This window comes from Melozone crissalis, unplaced genomic scaffold (genome assembly GCF_028551555.1).
Source record: "Melozone crissalis strain CALT ecotype California unplaced genomic scaffold, PUWL_Pcris_2 ptg000053l_1, whole genome shotgun sequence".
NCBI lineage: Eukaryota > Metazoa > Chordata > Aves > Passeriformes > Passerellidae > Melozone > Melozone crissalis.
The window spans coordinates 5,001,945-5,014,550 of record NW_026535831.1 but is presented as its reverse complement, the minus strand read 5'-3'; positions in this window follow the sequence as shown (position 1 = coordinate 5,014,550).

Genomic DNA, 12,606 nt, shown 5'->3' with positions numbered 1-12,606 from the left:
CCAGCACCAAATCCATGCAATTTTATGGGAAAGAAATAATAAGGACAAATGACATTATTTAAACAAGGAAATGCTCTTGGCTTTAGCATTTTATGTGCACACCAGGAGAGAAAGAGCAAAGCAGGTACAAGCTCCCAGTACTTGCAGAAGAATAAATGGAAATAACTTCCTGTTTAGGCTGGGAATCAGGAGAAAATTTATACTCATCAGAAGGGTGTTGAAGAGGAGCAGCTGCCTAGTGGCAGCAGACAGGTGGATAAGTGAAACCCCAAATTAAAGGCTTTTAATGTGGAGTTTTTTGGATGTTGGGGTCTTTAGAAGCAGATTTTGTGAGTCCCATGGGCAATGGAGGTGACTTCCCAGGGGAGCATCCCTGTCCCATGCCTGGGATCTGCTGCCCTGGTCCCACAGAGTGATTTGGGTTGTACCTGATGGCTCAGCAGAGCTTTTGGGAAATGCCTCAGTGTTGGTTGGATTTGAATGGCATTTGGGTCAAATCGAGTTTCTCCTCTGAGGGATGGAGTCTTGACCTCTCACAGGTTTCGCTTGAGTATTTCTTTAATCTGTCCCCCACCCCAAAACCCCCCAGCAGATCCCCTTCTCCTGCCACTCTGTGTCTCCCACAGCTGTGATCCTCAGAGCTTTTCCCTTACACTAAAAGAACTGGAAATCGGCTGGGTTTTGTTGCCTCTTGGCAACAAAATTGTCTCCTATTGTGCAGCTCAGGGGGAAAGAAACCTCTTCCTCCCTTCAGTCTGCTGCAACAAAGTGTTTTGTTCCTCTTTGTGAAGAACCAGGAAGAAACACTTCTTTTTAAGATGAGGGAGCCCAATTCAATTCCCTTATCATTCTGAGCAAAATAACCCAGTTATTTATGTTGAAAGTCACTCCAAAATTTTGAAGAGATCTTTTTAGAAAATATTTTTCTTGGTGACTGATTATGAGTGGGTATGGGAAGAAACTCTTTGCATTGAACCACTCAAAGCAGTAATTTCTTCCCAAAGAGTAGATGTAATTCCATTTTTTGGGTGAAAAAAATAAGTAGTAGTGGACCAAAGGAGCTTCAAGCTGATCTCTATTTGCTGCCAATGACTGAATTAAATGCACAGGGTTCCTATCAGCTCTGCCAGACAAAACGTTGTATTTGGGTTATTGGGGGTTTTGTCAGAAATCTTTGTAGCATGAATAGTTCATGGACTTATCTCTGCTGGCTTCAGCCATTCCTGCTGTCCATCATATCTTGCTATTATAAGGCAGCTCTTTTCATTATGTTGTCTTTTAATTCAGATATCTGAGCCTTTTTCTACTTCTAGTCTCACTTTTCAGTAGGACAAACATTTTCACATTATCGGTGAGTATATTCAGTGGTGGCAACACAAGTGAAGGCAAGGAGCTGGCAGGTGATAATTTATGAAACTTTCTATAATGGGAAAAAAACTCAGCATTCAATTTCCATCTCCTTAGAAATCTCTATTTCTTTTCTTGTCTCTTGTGCTCTTTGTGGCTGGTCTGAGTTTAGTGCTTGGAAATGCAATTATATGGATTCCAATTCTTTTGAGAGAGAATAACCTTGTACACAAAGCCAAATAAATTTAACTTTTCAATATTAGAGCAGTTTGACATCCAGGTTGGGGACCTGGCAGTGGTTAGTGCCTGGCCAGCCTCAGAACACAGAGTTTGTCTGATTTAGGTGAAATTTCATTCATTGGAGACAAAGTAAAATTGCCTCTCATTTGCTCAGCACTAAAAATCCATCCGAAGCTGATTGCCAAGTGATGGGATTAACTCCTGCAATGGTACCATAAAATGAGAGACGGAGAGAGGAATATTAAAAAATGGCATTTCCAACCATGTGCAGGCCCTGATGTCCTGCTGTTGGCTTGGTGCTGTCAAAGGGGCTGATTTTGATGGTTTTAGAGACACTAACCTGGGCAGTGAAATGCACCTCAGGCAGCAATTGTTTCTCTGGTGTCTGCAAGTGCCTTTATCTCCCTTCGTGCTCCTCAGAACTGAAATCCTGCACAGACCGAGTGAATCTGAGGTTTTGGGAAGGCCCAGTGGTGACAGATTTTGGTGAGATTTGAGTCAGGAGATGGAAGCAGCAGCTGAAGGGGCTGTAATCTTCATCCTTGGGCTCTCCTGCAGGCTGATGCGGTGTGAAGGAGGCAGGGATTCCATAAAGCAGCTTCTGTAGCTCCTGGGGGAAAAAAAACCAAGTGGTAAGTTCTTTAATTTGTTAGAGTTTCAGGCTGTGCTGCACCTCAGGGCCAGACTCTGCCCCTCTCTGCTCTAGCTGGTGCTTCCCAGCTGTCCTCTGTGGTTTTTATTTGCAAACCACCTCCCTGCTTTCACTTTGCTTAAAAAAATCAGCACCACGTTTGTGGCTGAACAGGTCCCAGAGCCGGGGAGAATGGTTTGAGATGCAATTTGCATCACAGAGTTATTACAGCAGGGAAATTGTCCCATCCCTCCTGTGCCTGGAGCTGCTAATCTTGTTCTGAACATTGAAAACCTCTTCAGCTTCTCTCATTATACTTAAATTTGATTTCACACCTCTTTCACGCAGGCTTTTCCTCTCTCCTTGGCTGGAATTCTCTGAAAAGATAAATTTTATCAAGCCTTGGGACAGTTCCCGTCATCTATCTCTGCTCCTAATGCTACTTTTAATTATCTTGGGAACCTGAGTATGAGGGAAACTGGGAAGAGTTTAGTGAGAAGAAAAGGAAGGCACAGAGGCCAAAGTGTAAATGCAGAGTCTGGGTCACCAGAGTCTGCAGTGTTGTGGGGATCTGGGCCGTGCAAACTGATGTTTTTCTCTGTGAATGACTGATTCCTTCTGTATCTCCTCCTGAAATTCCTGTGCACCAGGGCTGGTGCTGGAACTGCAGCCACACAAACTCCCCATGGAGCTGTGTGGGACACAGTGGGAATCATTTATTTGCTGTTTTTGGTGAAAAGTTGTGACATGAACCTCAGTGTCAGGGAGGTGACATGTTAATGCTGCTGCTGTCAGACAGTGCCCACACACTGTGTCTGGAGACAGCTCAGGAGAAGATGAAGAAAAACCAGGATTAAATCCCACGTGCCACTGAACTCTATCAGAGATAACCTGCTTGGAGTGAAGTCTGTGAAGTGACTGGGGAGAGCTGGATGAAAGGGACAGCTCTGAGAAGTGTGTGATACGTCAGTGATGTCCTAACACTCATCTTTGTACAGAGATGAGAAAGTATCAGTTTGCATGGCCTGAATGTCTGGTGTGGAAACTGTGTGTTGCACAAGCTGTGCTGAGCTCATCTGGCTCTGAAATATCATCTCTGCACCTTAGCCAGGAACAGCAGCAGAGTTCTGAACAGATTAATAAAAATCAGTCATAACCCAGAAGCAAACCTTGGCAATACACATCTGTGGCAGATGAGGAGACCAAAAGCTTTCATTATCGTTCAATAAAAAAATCTTCTCTCTTGGCATTAAAATGCTTTAGTTTCAGCTCTGCCCCAGACTAATAATGTCAAGTGTTTCTCTGGCTGTTGGGGGTAGGTTCTCCCCCATAGCTCTCTGCAGGTTGGTGCTAATTAATCATGTTCTGTCAGGTTCAGATGTTTTGGTGCCTGACCAGGGAGTGCAGAACAGGGATTACAAGTGCTGACATTTACTGTACTAGAAAGTCCAAGGGATAAATTTGTGCCAATTAACACCTTTAACTAGGAGGATCAGTTCCTGTTGTGCATGTACCAGAGTCTGGGCACAGACAGGGTTTCCAAGGGACCAAGTAGGGCTGGGGCTCCCTCCAGGCTGGTCCAGCCCCTCAGGGTGCTCAGGAACAGGGGTTCCCCACAGCCCAGTGCACCCTCCTTAGCCCTGGGGCTCCCAAGGGCAGAGCCGTGGTTGAGGCTCTGCAGGAGCAGGCAGGCTCAGCCCTGCTCCAACATGGGATCCCATGGGACAGGGCACGCTGGGATTTGCCCCTGCAGCTACCAGGTGTGTCCAGAGAAACTGCAGGGAGGGGGTGACCTCTGTCAGTGGGACCCCTCTGTGCACAGGTGCCCCCACTCCTGGGGTGGCTGTGCCAGCTCCCCCAGGGACCTCCAGCCCTGAGAACCTGGAGCAAGTGGAAACCACAACTTTGCAAATGCTGCCTGGGCCCAATGCAAATGGTAAGAGAACGGGGGTGTGAAAAAAAAAATTGTTTATTACAGAATTGTTTATCAACAACAATACAGAACAATTTTAGAATGTAAGAACATTTGCAACAACAACAACAATCCATAGAACATATATACATAAGAACCTATCTAACTAAACTATATTAAATCTATTTGTAGAAGACAAAAAATTCTTAAAGTCTTAAGTCCTAAATCCTATTCTAAATACAAAAAACTGTAGAACAATGTAGAACTGTAGAACTATGTACAAAAGGGTGCCATCGCTGTCTGGAATGTTCATCAGGGGTAGAGGAAAAGCAGGTGTCATGGTTACTGCAGTCAGGCACAGACGGCTCTTCCATGTGTCCCCAGGTTGTCACATGTGGGCAAAGCAGGACTCTGCTACCAGAGCTGAGCTTGGCTGGGTCTGGAATGGAGCTTGAGTGGCCCAAAGAGAGGACAGGACAGGCAGTGTGTGGCCACCAGACTCCAGTTCGCGAGGTATCACGTCCCTGAGCAGGGACCAGCCTAGCTCCAGTCTGGCAGCAGGGGACCCACTCTGCCTGTGGGGATCACGTGCCTATCCTGCTGCTGGCATTGTTCTTCACCCCAAAATCATGTCCTCTTCCTCATCTTTTACATCAACGTCCATGTCCTCAATGTGTTCTTCCACTTCCACTTCCATGTCCTCCTCTTCCTCATAAACATCCACCTCCATCTCTTCATCCACATCCACCTCCATCTCTTCATCCATATCCGTATCCACCTCCATCTCTTCTCCAGTCTCTTCCTCCATTTCCACATCCTCTACTGTAGGACTCAGGACATCCACCTCCATCTCCTCCACTCTGTCCATGACAGCCTGCAGAGGTGGCAAAACCTCAGAGTGGGGTCCCTGTCCCACACCATTCCCACAGAGCTGCAGCCCACTCGGGCAGCTGGAGGTGTCCACCTCCATGGAATGGCACCATACCTCCCTCAGCTGACAAATTAGACAAAGGATAAACGTGAGCATCTTGAAGTGAGGGGTGACAAAATGCAGGCACCAGGGAGCTCTCAGGACTGATGGGAGTAGCAGAGGGCAGGTGGCAAGAAGGGCGGCAAGAACAATCACGAGGGTGAGCAGGCGCAGACTGAATGGTGGGCTGACACAAGGGCCAGTGGTTGAGTTGTGCTCTTTGCTGGGGGGTGGCAGTTCCAGTTGGAACGTGGGATGTGACATCACACAGATTCCAAGATTCCAGGGTCAACAGAAGTGGTCACTGGGGATCCCTGAATGGTTGGGCTTGAAACGGACCCTGAAGATCATCTTGTTCCAAGCTGAGCAATCTTCCCCCAGACCTTGGGGGAGCCCTGTTCCCAAGGATGGGGCATGCACAGCCTCTGTGCCCAACCTGGGCAGTGCCTCACCACCCTCAGTGTAAAACAGCAGCTTCCTTAGATCCAGCTTCAATCAGCCTCCTGCAGTTGAAAGCCATCCCCCTTGCCCTGTCACCACAGGCCCTGTTGAACACTCTGTCCCCTTCTTTCCTGTGGGACCCTCCCAGTCCTGCACAGCCACAGTGGAGCCTCCCAGTGTCTCCTCTTTTCAGGCTGAGCATCCCCAGTCCCACTTGGACAGCAGTCAGTCAGATCAGGGGATGTCAAAGCTGAAGGGTAGCAATTGCATCAGGAACTGAGAGATGGAAGCTTTAGACCCAGATTTGCCTCTAAATATACAAAATTAATAACAGTGGAGGGGAAGATGGTGGGACACTTGTTCTGTTCTAACTGGTCAATTTTATTTTTTTCTTCTTTTTTGTCATGCTGATGGTTTTTCTGTTTGAAATGAAGCTTTGCACAATGTCCACTGTCTTCTCCATTTGTGAAACACCAAGCAGAGTCTGGGCAGGCTGATGATGCAGAGCAAAACCTGCAAATATACTGGTGATCCTGAGCCTGGGTGTGCAGCTAAACCCAGCCAAAAGTAATTTCTGGAAAGTCAAGCCTGGTTTACATTTTCTTGAGTTTGGCTATGCCAACTTTACCGGTCATTTATAAAAAAGCAAATAAAAAGTTCAAACCGAAACAGACAAAAACCCAAATAAACAAACCCACGCAAACCAATCAAACAGATAAAAAACCCCAAATAAAACCAAAGGGAATAAGGAGTTAGTGTTAGTTGTGAGGATATCACAGCAGGCAAATGGCTGCTTCCCACAGGATCACCATAAAAAGCCACATAAAACAGCTGCTCCAAAATATACCCAACAGGAGAAAAATAAAAAGTGATAGATGGCAACTTTGGGGGCAGCTCCACATTAAGGTGAAGGATGAGCAGTGGTTCAGACCCAGCATTCCCCACCCTCCAGGCTGCTGTTTGCTCCTGATAAAAGACCCTTGCAGGACTGTGGCCCCTCTCAGTGCAGTGTAAATCATCCCCACAGCTCTCAGCTGAGCCACTGGCATTTCCAGAGCAAGATCCAGGCTCCATCCCGAGCATCTGTGGAAGGTCCTGAGCATCTTCATGCCTGGAACCACAAAAAAGCTCAGGCTCTCCCTGGACTGGGTTTTCAGGGGAGGTTTCCATATCCCTGTGAGATCTGTTCATCCCTCAACACATCTGACTTTATGTACAATGATGTATTTTTGTTCTTTCCTTGTTCCTGTGTGCCAGTGAGGAAGCATCCATGTGAATGGAGGATGTTGTGCACAGGAACATTTATTCCTGGATTGCCATTTTGCTTCACTGTCACTCAGCTGAACATGGTCCCTTTCTAAGAGGGACTTACAAGAAATGTGTAGGAATTTTGGCTCTGAGAGGAGCAGAAAGCACATTTTCTACACCCCATTCCCAGCAGATGCAGTTTCCCTGGCAGAACAGTGATTGCCGTTCATCTTCCTGGGAAGAATGTGGAGACCCATTCAGACATCACAGATTCAGTTGATCTTTGGCTTTGTGTCCCTTATTTCACACGTCCAGTTTCAAGGGCCATTAAAAGAGGCTCATGTTTGCCTTGCTACCCAGAAGAGCTGTAGTTATTTCCAGGAGAAAACAAAAAATTGATTGTCCTCTGGTGTGGTAGAAATCCCACCACAATTGTGACTCTGAGAGCAAAGACAGCCTGTGCTTTTTGGGGCTGTAACAGCTGAGAGTGTGGCACAGCAGTTTTTATATTATTTTTAGAGTGCTGAAAACATAGTTCCCAAAACAATCTTTCTCTCCTGTCTTCTGTCATAAACTGTGGAACAGAGAAAATGGAAAGGAGCAGAGGTTTGTTTAAATTGGCTGGGGTTTTTAAAGTCTTAAAATAGTGTCAGCTTGATGCATGATACTTTAGAAATTGGATTAGTAGCACCTATTTCATCCCACCAGAGAGGTGGGATTTAAAACTTCCAACAACAGAAACACTGGATGTGAGAGAGCTCAGTTTTCCACCCCTCACACAAGTATCTTGCTGTACTATTTTAAGCAGCTCAGCCATATATATTAAAATATTGCTCCAAACAACAGAATGAAAATGTTCCACCAAATGGGAAAAATAAGAAAAGTGGGCGGCAGCCCTTTCTGAAGAGCTTGTGTTGATTTTGCAAAGTTGGATGCAAACAAGGTTTGCCATATTTCTTTCCTAGAAAATGTAGATATTTAATAGAAATCTGTGTCTGAGGCTTCTGAGTTGGGTATGATTTTAGATCTGGGAGGAGCAGAACAGGTTCCAGAGAAGCTGTGCTTGTGTCACCCTTGGCAGTGCTCAAGGCCAGGTTGGATGGGGCTTGGAACAACCTGGTCTAGGGGCAGTGCCCTGAACATGGTGAGTCCATGAAAAGAAACTTTTGGTTTTCCTGAGATGCTGCCCTTGCAAGGGGAGCTCACAAATACCCCACATAGTTTGAAATGCCCTGAGCAGAACCCAGCTGTGCTTTCTCACAGGTGATGAGGGATTTTCACTTGTATTTTATGGGGGATTTTCAGAGGGCAGTGCAAGAGCAGCTGAGTGTGTTTGACAGGCAGAGAGGGCCAGTGTGGCAGCAGCTTAATGCAATGGAGCTTTTCCTTCTGTGATCCTGTATAACCTGAGGCACTCTGGGGCTCTTGGACCTGGCAGCTGGGCAAGGTAATCATTGTAACAAGTGATAAATTAACCTGCTCCACTCTCCTTAGCATGGCTGTGATGAGCATTAAGTAAACGAGCGAGCCCTTGCCAAGGTGGGAGCTTGTTCTTAGCCAGGGAGGAGGGAGAAAATATTGCTTGGAGTAAATAAAGCAACTTTGCTTCCCCAGGAAGAGGAAAAGCAGCAATTAAATATGTGAGTGCTGCATGGAATAATTTGCACAAGGACATATCTTGTCTGCTATGCAGGAATGTTCCCAATCAACCATGCTTCTCCTGACCTTTATTTTTCTGTATTTTCTACCACATCATAGAAGAGACTCTTGATTTAAAAAAACCAAAACAAACACCTTGTGGGGAGGCATTTCTTCCTTTCTTCAGAGTGCCTCTTTCTTTTGTTCCCTCCAGAGCTCTCACTTCATTTCTGCTGTTCCTCGGAGCACAGGCTTACCTCTTTCCTGATCCCCTGGGCTTGTTTTGCCTCTGGGTGTCATGAACACTATTAATTGTGGGGTTTTTCTTCCATCTTAAGTCTGTCTCTTCAAGTGGTTGACCTTCATTTACCTGTTTGAGTGATGGATTTTTCTCACCTTTTATTACTTAGTGCTTTTTCTTCATTCTCTAAACCCAACTTCTCCCTTGCCCTGTGGCTGTTAGATGCCATTACAGGAGCATTCATTCTTTCTCTACTGCTTCTCTCAGCTTTCACAGGGAGCTGAGAGGTCTTTGGGGTTAAACTTGACTCACTTCAGTGCCTTCCTTGATGCTGCCTGTGTACTTGGACACTTTAAGGGAATAAAGTCTCAGTGTGGAGATTACAGCTGTGAAATAATGGCTCTTTTGAAGAAGACAAGAATGCTGTTGTCAATCTTTTCAAGGATAAACTGAGCACCTTCTTTTGGGAAGAAACAGGCTCAGCTCAGCACAGAGGTGGCTGATGCAGGTACCCAGGTTTGGAGGGAAGGGTGCAGCTCCTGGGGGTGTGTTTGTGGGGAGCTGTAAGGTTTGTGTGGGGTCCCTGGAGCAGTGGGAACACCCCACTGGGAGATGCACATCAGGAAATGGGTGGACAAAGGGCCTGAAGTGTGACCAGCTTTGGTGAAGGGTTCCATAGGAAAAAATATTTTTACTGGGATTTTGACAATTTGAAGCTCCTTCTCATATCCTTTGCCTAATGAACATTCCCCCTTTGCCAGAGTGTGGGAAATCCTGAGTTCACACTATGAAAACCCCTGATAATTATAATTTTTTTCTATTTTTCAATGGTGTCCTCCCAGCGGGAGTCAGAGAAAGAGAATGTGTGTGACCTGCCTGTCTTTGACTTTGTGACAGGAACAATGCCATGAGGAAGCTGGTCAGAGGAGCATCACTGCTCTGTCCTTAATTTTCCTGCACAACTGAGGATGATTTAAGAACCAAGGCACAGCCAAGATCTTTCCTCCTCCTGTGCTCACCAAGCAATCAGTGCCTCATCACACCTCAGCTTCAAACACCTCGTTTGCATCTGGCTGACCTGGACTGCCCTCCCTGGATGGGAAGATGAAGAGGTGGAAGTGTGAAAGATTGGGATTTTATGGGTGAGTTGTGAAATAGTGTCTGGTGCAGGCTGGTTCTGTGGAAACATTGTGTGCTGTGCCATGGAGGATGAGAGTAAATGAATTAAACAGGAGATTAAAAGGGTAAGGCACCTGGTTAGCTGCTGTTGAAGAAAATGTTGGGAAAAAAAATACATGTAAGAAATATGTCGGAGATGGTCATTAACTGCACTGCAGGGTCAGAGCTCCTTTAATAATTGGCCATGTAGTGAATACTAGAAATTATTTTAAAAGTTCCTAAGTGACTGAGGGCTTTTAGTGAATGGTTGGGGGAAACAAAGGAATACTGTTTCTGGCAGAACTTTTATTATAATTTAAGCATTATCCTCTTTCTGAGATAACAGCTGCTTTGAATAAACTGAAATATCTTCTCCATTAGCTCTGGCAGGAACTGGATAAAGCTCTCATTCAGGTATACTTTAACATATGTCTGTAGAATAATAAATTTAATGAGAGTCATTAAACGTATTGTATGAGTAAGGTTTGTGCTTAGGGCAAGAAGAAAGAATAATTAGGAGTGGACAAAACATGTATTATAGTGGGGAAATTATAATTTATGGTGGTTTAGGGGGAATATTTAACTAAGCTGAGATAAAAGTCTACCTTTGTTGCAGGCTAAGCTTTATAACAGAATTCTACTAGAGCAAATTTGGGCTCCAGACAGACCTTTGGATACGAGTTTACCTCTGGTTTGAGAAAGCCCAGGGCTTGAGCAGCATTTTATGGCTTTGCTCTTGACCCTTGGGCTATAAATGCTCCTGTAAAATTAATGCCAAAGTTATAGCTTCTACAAATTTCTAAGAGTTCCAATGGAGAAAGGTCCACCTGGACTTTGGGGACAGTTTCTCAGAGCAGAACATTTCAGGTGCCATTAAACTGCATTCAAACGCCCTTTTATTGGGGCATAAATTTCACAGCCTGGTCTATCAGCCTGACACGTTCTTTGCGAAGAGACAAACTTTACAAGCCACTTTAAAAATAATTTCACTGCCAGGTTTGCAGCTCTGAGAACATTAATAAACTGAAATGGCTTTTCACCCTGCAGTAGCCACTAAATAATTATGATTGTCTGTAGGCAGACTAATGAAACCAGCTGTTAACAACCTAATGAGAATTTTTACCAGCCCTCTGCTCCACAGCCACATCCCTTTTCTGTCCCTGATTTTCCTGCACCCAGTGCTTCCCAGAGAAGTTTAGTGTTGCTTGATAGTCAGGTAAAAACTGCTTTATTTTGTAGGAGTGGTGATGCTTCAACTGGGCTGCTGCCATGCTGGGGTCACATCACAAAGTCCAGTTTCTGCAGGAGCTGGGGAGCATGGAGAGCTCTGATAGCACAGCATGGCAAAGCTGGAGTGGAGGATTCTGGTTTAGTGTGCCCCTGGTTTAGTGGCAGACAACATTAGTGATTGATAAATCTTTAGTTCAAAGATAAGGTGTTGCTGTTTTGGCTCTAATCTTAGGTTGCTTTCAACACAGTTTTCCCTGGCACTTAAGATACTTTTCTCTTGCTTTCAGTACTCTGTCATTCCAGATGACCTTTAAAGGTCCCTTCCAACCCAAACCATTCCATAATCCTTTGGATACATGATGAATAGCAACATATATTTTACCCTTATTATGGATGATATTACATCATGTCTGGCCTTTTGGGGCTCTTTCTTCTCCAGGTCCTGGTGACTACACTCACTCCTATATGCTTTTAATTTTTTCTGTTGCTTACCTGTTGCAGAATGAGGCCTTTGTTGGAGATAAGCCATTTGTCGGTGAGGGGAGACTCGGGCACTCAATATGAGTGATAAGCAAGTTCCGTTTATTGAAGAGAGCATCAGACACTTATACAGCAAATAATAAGCTTATGAATATTCTGTAAGCCAAGTGATCTATTGGTTAAACTATACCATCAACTCTTCCTCATTCCTTTGGGCCTACATTCCCTATTTCCCACGTCTCTCTGTCTACTTGTTATCATACCCAGCTAAGCCCAAGGACACGCTATCTTGCAGTGGCAAAACTCAAACTAGCTGTGTTCGGTACTTTCCCAGCTCCTGGTCAGCTAACAAGTGAATGTCTACATGACCTCTGTCATGTAGCCATTTCTCCACAGGAGCCTGCCTTTATGCAGGTACAGGGAGAGTGAGTGTTGAACCAAATCAACTTCCAACACACTGGGCCAACCTCCAAAGAGTCCAGTTTGTTCTGCTGCTTCCTTCAGGAACACTCATTGCCTGCCAGTTTGCATTTTTCCCATTTCTGCTCAAGACTAAGGAATTTGGGATTTTAGATTGCTGTCAGTCTGGTAGCACCAATAACCTGCCTTGGGCTATTGAAAACAAAGAGTTGGCATCACTGAATCTCTGGTCTGTTTCCATCTGTAAGTTGGGAAATGTTTCCCTAAGCCTTGGAAGCAGTGATCCTGGTTCTAACTTGTGTTTTCAACAGGGAATTTCCTGTTTTATATTCCAAAGATTGATGAGGTTTCTCTATGTCTTTGTAGGGGATGGAAAACCAGAAGGCTGAAGGCCCATCTGTCAAGGAGCCGGTGAAGGAGAGGAACGATGGCCCAAAGAAGCCCCAGGCCACATTGTCTGCTAGCAAACGGTACTAAGCACTTTTGTCCGATGTGACAAAGCACATGACAAGCTTTACATGCCTCTTCCTCAGGAAAAACTTTCTGGCAGAGATGACCAATGCCACAGATTGTTTCCTTTCCCTACAAATGCTCTAGGATAAAAAATGTCTACTTGTGCATTGTGATGAACACAACTTCTCTGGAGGGGT